We start from the raw sequence: 7,912 nt of genomic DNA on the forward strand, positions 1-7,912 counted from the left end.
GGTAAGAAATTACCTTTTTGTGATTAAAAAGGCCACATCATTTCTTTTAAGAAAGTTTTGCAGCTGCAGAAAACATAAATAAGAAAATAAAAATCATTCACAATTCCAATATTAGCACATAACAAATATCAGCATTTTATTTTATTATGACCTAACCATTATATTTTTTCCTAAAATTAGCCTCACATTATGCACAATGTTTCACAACCTATTTTTTACTAACATATTACGCATAGTCTCCATGGCTTTGAGGTGTTCCACTTCAACAGAACGTTTTTCACATCTTTATAACATATGACCCATAATTGGTTTAATCAGTTCTTATACCTAAATGATGATATTTGTCCCTAAAGAGGGAGAATCTTTTGGAGTTTGGAAATAGGCTCAGACAGGGATTCAAATCCTGGCTTTAACCACTTGTTAAATAATTATTAATAATTTTAAGTACATTAACTAATTTTTCCTAGGTGTTTTCCTCACAAAGCATGTATCTTCTATATAGGGTTATGGTGAGAACAAAATAAAATAATGCTTTTTATAAGAAAATTATAATAAATAATATTACTTATTTAAATACTTACGTTTATTGTACTTAAATAATATATTGTAATGAAATCATTGCTCTGGCATGTCTGTGCCTAGGTATTCGTTAACTCTGATTATTTCCTTGGAATACATTCCTAGAAGTAGAACTTTCAGGGGAAGTGGTTTGACCATCTTAAAGTTTTTTGAGGCATACCACCAAGTTGCACTATTGAAAAAAGTGTATAAATTTCACTTAAAAGAAGGAAACAAGGGGAAATTTTTAAAATGAAGTTGCCTTGAGCCCTGTGTGCCTATGCTGTCACGGGTACATTCCAGACCAGTGACTTGGATGAACCTTCCCAGCTCTTCAAATGTGACCACCTGCTGCTCCCAGCCTTCTTCCCACCAGCTCCAGTCCCTCCCTCTCCTAAGTTTCCTAGATGGATCCTCTACGTCTTCCCCCAGGGAACCCTTCTATAAGATGCAGACATAAAGAACAGACTTGTGAACACAGTGGGGGAAGGAGAGGGTGGGGGAAACAGACAGTAGCATTAAAACACACACGTTACCATATGTAAACTAGATAGCCACTAGGAATTTACTGTATGACTCGAGGAGCTCAAATCCGACGACCTAGAGGAGTGGGATGGGGTGGGAGGCGGGAGGGAGGTTCAAGGAAGAGGGGACATACATGTACTTGTGGCCGATCATGTTGATTACCGCAGAAACCAACACAAGACTGTAAAGTAGTTATCCTCCAATTAAAAAGAAATAAATTTTTAAAAAGACTCTTTTCTACTTAACATTTAGGTGTTTCTTTACTGTGTGTTGCTTGCGATTTTTGCCGTCTCTGCCACATGCTCCCACTGTCTCCATCAGACTGTCAACTTTCGCAGTTCAAAGCTAAGCTAGGAAAATGAAATCGATTTTAGCTCTTTAGGTAATCATTTGCTGTTTTGGAAGAGAATAAATCATCCCCAGGTCAAAACTAGTCAGGAAGAGCTGAAAATACGAGAATGCCATATTTAAAGATGCTACTTTACAGGTGAGAAAATTGGGGTTGCAATAGGGGCTGAGCCCTTCCAAAGGTCACACATAAGCCATAGAGCCCCCTCGATTGCCATTCTCAGTCACTCTGCATTCCTCCTACCATAGGGCCACCTCCCACCAGCCTGCATGCTTTATTGCTCATCCTGAGCCCCATGTTATCCAGCACACTATCTCAATTTGAAAAATCTTGCCCTTGGCTCTTGCTTTCATGCAGCCCGCGGCCCTGCTATCTGTCCAGATCATTTCTGCGCTTGGACACCGCACTCCCACCCACCACCCTTCCTTGAACTGGGGGAGATAACAGAATCTGTGCCCACCCCGGCATTCCTGCGCATCCCAGACATGAAAGCAGTGGTGAAGCATGCGGAATCCTCCCCGATTTATTTCTTTTTACCTTACATCCCTTCCTCTTTGATGTCAAGAGACTATTTGAAAGAAAAGAATCTAACCTGACCTACTACCCGGAATGCCAAGATAAACAATTATTGGGCTGATGGAGGGCGGTCAGCAGATGGTGGACGAGGATGCACTGGACAAGGTTGGGCTGGTTGTCTAAACTCCTGCTCCGCTTCAGGGCTGACCAGCGGGACCTTTGGCTGGAAGATCCCAGGGCTTCCTACTTACCAAGGTCCAGGGTCCCACAACCCACCCAAAGAGAGAGAGGCTCCTGTCTTTCCCTCAGACCCTCATCTCTTAGCAGAGCTCAGTAAGAGCCCTGGAAACCTCCCAGAAGTAAAGTAGATTCAAAAGCACTGAGAATTGTGAGGCTGTGTGATACAGTGGGATGGGTAGAAATGAGAAAGGGAGGAAGGAGGATATGCCCTTTTCCCAAGCCAGCTACAGAGTGATGCTAAAATGCCTCCAGGAGGCACTGAGGGTCACCGTGGAGCTCCAGTCTCTCCTGCCTAGACCCCCTGCCTGCCACAACCAGAATCTTCCCAGTAGCTTATGGCAACTGTTCTGCTTTGTACAGCAGAATGGTGTTGTATGACGGAGGTCAGTGTGGGCTTTGAAAAGAGCCATAATTCGGTGCATCAGAGTCTCACCCTCATACAGCCCTTTATCCCCTCCCTCTCCTCTTCTCACTCACTAGGTCACTGTTACTTTCTCGTTGCTCTTCAAAAAAGCCAAGCTACTTCCTGTCTCGGGGCCTTGGCACTTGCTGCCACCCCTGTCTGTATGGCACATGGATCTTAGCACCCCAAGTGTATGCCAACCTGTACACAAACGAGGCTTATAACCTGCCCTGCCTGTGGACGTCGCTACTTACATGCACACTCATACAGTCACACACACACCCTCTGGACGGAATACTCTGCCATGTCTTAGCATTCCTGGCGCTGTCTCCTCATTCACCTGTCAGCCGTCTCCTCGTCAGGAGGTCTTTCTTAGCCACTCTGTCTAAACAGCACTGGCCTCCCCAACACAGGTCACCCTTGTTTCCCTTACTTTGCACTACTGTCTTCCTCATGGACTCTTACCTGTGAGCTCCCTTGTTTGTTTTTCTCTTCTTTTCCCAGAACGTAAACTCCAAGAGAGCAGAGAACTGTTTCATTCATTGGCACATCCTGAAATCTAGATCAAAAGTGACTTACAGCAAGAGCTGAATATAATACACATATATAATCAGTCTCTAAGAGAACTTCCACTTATGTTTATGATTCCTAGGAAAGACTCTTATGTAACCTGGGATGGTCTCAGTTGCTGAATCTCACGCCTCTTCTCCCTTTAATTGTAATTCATCAGTGTTTCAGTGGACCTGCTGTCAGAGCAGCTTCTGCAGGGCTGGGACGGCACTCACCCTCCAAAAGCCAGGGCTCCCTCCCATGAGAATGGTGACGATTCTTCTGGAGGAGCCTGGTTGTAAGAGGAAGTCTTTGCAAATGACTGTTCAGGGACCCATAATGTAAACTTACACCCCAAGTCAAAAGCCTGTATTGCAGAATGATAAATCTTTTGTAAGTCATACCTCAAATTCCATTGTTTACAGAGGAAGTACTATTGCTGACAAGCATAAGCCATTTAGAAATATGACAGGAGTTATAAACCCTGCAAGAAGGAACAATCCTTGAACTGGAACGCTTGACAGTGGAATTTCTTTCTATTTGCTCAGACATTTTGGTAACCCGTTGGAAATGTTTCTCTTTGGCATTTGACTAGAGGAGAAGCAAGTGACTCAGAAGGGAGAGGAGCTCGTGTAACAGGAAACTGTCCCTGGGCAGCCATGTGGTAGGAGGAACGAGGGTCAGTCTCAGAGCGGAGTCCAGGAGGCTGGGCTCCAGTCCCAGTGCGGCCAGCTCTCTTTCTGCCACCTGGACAGTAATACGTCCTTGCATATAGGGGTGGGGATTACTAGCACTCATCAAGGTTTCAGATTCTCTTCTCCTTCTGAGCACGTGCCCCTCTAAGTTAGATGTGTTTTTGCAGCGGAAATGTGAATGGAATGATATATGTGAATTCCCGGGGAGAACATTTGAGAGCCTGCGATTCCCGTGTTCTGTGTACCTGCCTCTGTGAACTTCGAAGCCTGATGCCAAGCTGGTTATGGAGATCCTGACAGCTTGGGTCCCAGAGTGCCTCGATCAATAGAGCCCCACGTTCTACCACCCTCCCTTGAGTAGGCAGTGTGTGGGAGAAACGAAGCGTTGCCTTATGCATTAAGATTTTGAGGTTTGTTATAGCAGCAAACCTAGCCTATCCTGACCAATATCGTGCACCTAATAAACCAGGTGCTTCCACCTATGTTAACTCCTGTGATGGCACTGTGACCGTCTGGGTCTCATTTTACACTTGAAGAAATGGAAGCTCAGCGAGGTCAGAATTCAAAGCTCAGATTCAAAAACTGATCTGAAAACTGATTCCCTCTCCATGATACTACGACATCTCGTACTCTGGAAGTGGGGCTTCTCAGGGGACTTAGTGGTAAAGAACCCATCTGCCAATGCAGGAGACATGGTTTGATCCCTGAGCCAGGAATATTCTCTAGAGGAGGAAATGGCAACTTACTCCTGTATTCTTGCCTGGAAAATTCCATGGACAGAGGTGAGCTACAGCCCATGGGGTCGCAAAGAGTTGGACACAAGTGAGCACACACACACTGGAGGAGAGTCAACTTTTACATTTCCCCAGACCCTGGGAGGCCCACAGCCCTTGCTCCGCAGCCATGACTAAGAGGTGGATTTGTTGTGGTCTGTGGCCTCATGGACTTTATGATTTAATGCGGGAATCAGAGAGACAAGTAAACACTTCTTCTCCCCTAAAGAGTAGGTTAAAGAGCAGGCACAGCATGAACCCACGGAGAAGCAGCGCTGTGTGGCTGAGTGGGGTTGCAGGGGTGGGGGGTAGCGGCTGGAGGTGTCGTGCGGGTGGGCGTGCAGGCTTCAGCCAGGGCAGCCCGACAGTCACAGGGGATGAATGATTGGCCTGAGTGTCAGAAGGCTCAGGCTCCAGGCCTGGGTCCGCCAGTCTCGGTGAGTCACCTTTCTGGGCCCACCGCCCAGACGTGGGATAAGCATCTTGGATCTGGATGCTGCCTACACATGAGCATCACCAGAGGAGCTTTAAAAAGATAAACATCCAGCCACCCTCAGAGATCCTGATTCAGGGGCTCAGGCAGCGTACATGCCTGCATAGTTTTCTGGGTAAAGAATCCACCTGCAATGCAGGAGACCCAGGTTCGATCCCTGGTTTGGGAAGATCCCCTGGAGAAGGGAATGGCCACCTACTCTGGTATTCCTGACTGGAGAATTCCATGGACAGAGGAGCCTGGCAGGCTACAGTGCATAGGGTCACAAAGAGTCACACTGTCTCACAAAGATAGTTTTCAAGAAAGGTTTTTTATTAAAACAGGTCTTTATACATGGGCAGACATTCCAGGACTTCCTGTTATTTTAGTGGCCACTGGACAAGCACTGTGGGTGTTTGGTTTAGGTCAGGAGTGTTCCAGGCACTTCCAGAGTTCACCTCAGACCTTGGGGAGAAACGGGTCGGAGGCCCTCCTCAGAACTTTAGGGGCCACTCAAAGTCAGCGGCTCCAGAGGGGCAGTGGGATTCCTCAGGGCGCCAAACCCACTTCCTGAGTGACAGCATTGTGAATAAGGCCTCCTCTTCTGGGACGAAGAGCTGATAGGACTGGGAAGGTGAGTAAGCAGAAGACTTCCTGGGGACCGCACCTCATCGTGCATGGAAGGTGCGCTTCTAGGCTGGAGAGGTTTCATCCTGAAGACGGCCCTTGTGCTCTGGTCCTGGATAAGTCTTCTTGAATCCCATCCACCAGGCTATATTTTCCAGACCCACACAGAACTAGCAGCCAATCTCCAAGCTTCTGCAGATCTGGCTCTCAACAGAGCCCTGCTCCAGAGCCTCCTTCTCATTACTCCTACTCCCTGCCCCTCCTGAAACCAGGGGCATTAGCTGTGGACTTGGTTGGAGGAGAAACCACAGAAGCGCCAGAGAGACAGCACAGAGGACCTCCGGCTTCCCCACAGCCTCTTGGCAGAGCTCAGGGTGGCTTCTCAGCTGGCATGCTGCAGCCAGGCTGCTGGGCACTTGCCCAGCCCTCGTGCCACATCCCATGGCAGAGGGCAGGGCATGTGGTAGCTCTGGTGTGTGAGTATATTCCAGTTCCTAGGAGTCCAGTAGGATCACAATGCAAATTAGCCATTCAGTTAAGGCAACCAAAGTCTCACACATGCTTCATCATCAACACTGGTAGAACTATTTAATATAACAGGGGAAAAGCCACACCTAGCCCCCATAGTGGCTCCCTGCATCACACCAGGAATATCCAGGCCAGTGCCAGCAACATGGTCTTTCTCTCCAAGGCCAGTCTCTTGACTGAAGGTCCTTAGAGCATCCATCAGCTGCTTTTGCTGCTCCTGGCATATCAGCATCATGCAACCTCCATCTCCTCCACACTACATAATGCCCCAGGGAGGTTCAGGTTTTGGACACAATCTTGGTGACACAAGCCACACCTATATCTTGGCCACCGTCTCTGTGATGTGACTTGGGGCTTGTTGATGAAGCCAGCTAGTAGCACCAAATAACTCAGTTCTCTGCCCTTCACAGTACTGAAGCCTACTTACCTACTCATGTAGCTTCTACATCTTGCCAACCTTCAAAAAGGATTGGAAGACATGCACCATGAATGACATTGTTACCCATCAAACTATTAAGAGAAAGAAAGGAGGCCAAGGAACAAGTATTGAAAAAGGCTGGGGTGAAGAGGAAGTTAAAAGACACTTGCTCCTTGGAAGAAAATCTATGACAAACCTAGAAGTGACACTCAGTTGTGTCCAACTCTTTGAGACCTCATGGACCATACAGTCCATGGAATTCTCCAGGCCAGAATACTGGAGTGGGTAGCCTTTCCCCTCTCCAGGGGATCTTCCCAACCCAGGGGTCAAACCCAGGTCTCCCACATTGCAGGCGGATTCTTTACCAGCTGAGCCGCCAGGGAAGCCCATGACCAACCTAGACAGCATATTTAAAAACAAAGACATTACTTTACTAACAAAGGTCCGTGTAGTCAAAGCTATAGTTTTTCCAGTAGTCATGTATGGATGTGAGAGTTGGACCATAAAGAAAGCTGAGCACTAAAGAACTGATACCTTTGAACTGCGGTGTTGGAGAAGACTCTTAAGAGTCCCTTGGTCTGCAAGAAGATCAAACCAGTCAACCCTAAAGGAAATCAGTCCTGAATATTCATTGGAAAGACTGATGCTGAAGCTGAAGCTGAAGCTCCAATACTTTGGCCACCTGATGTGAAGACCCAACTCATTAGAAAAGACCCTGATGCTGGAAAAGATTGAAGTCAGGAGGAGAAAGGGATGACAGACAGAGGATTAGATGGTTGGATGGCATCACCGACTCGATGGACATGAGTTTAAGAAAGTTCTGGGAATTGGTGATGAACAGGGAAGCCTGGTGTGCTGCAGTCCATGGGGTTGCAAAGAATCAGACATGACTGAGCAACTGAACTGATCTGAACTGGGGTGAAGAGGACAGATAAGAAGAGTCATTGTACCAGAAGACCAAATGGAAGTTCCCACAATCTGGTGCAAAAGTTGACCTTAAGCATCCCAATGGCCAACAGAAAAAAACAGGAACAAGGATATATCACAATGCCCTTAGTTTTCTACGAGAGACAGTATATCAGATGGTGTGGAATGGCAAGCATTTCCTAACTCTGAAAGGATGAGAACATATTATTTTCAAGATGTATTAATATCACTGAACAATAAAATGGTATCTACCAAAGTAGTTTCTGCTTGATTGACTATGCCAAAGCCTTTGACTGTGTGGATCACAATAAACTGTGGAAAATTCTGGAAAA

Source organism: Ovis aries, chromosome 1 (genome assembly GCF_016772045.2).
Source record: "Ovis aries strain OAR_USU_Benz2616 breed Rambouillet chromosome 1, ARS-UI_Ramb_v3.0, whole genome shotgun sequence".
Taxonomy (NCBI): Eukaryota; Metazoa; Chordata; class Mammalia; order Artiodactyla; family Bovidae; genus Ovis; species Ovis aries.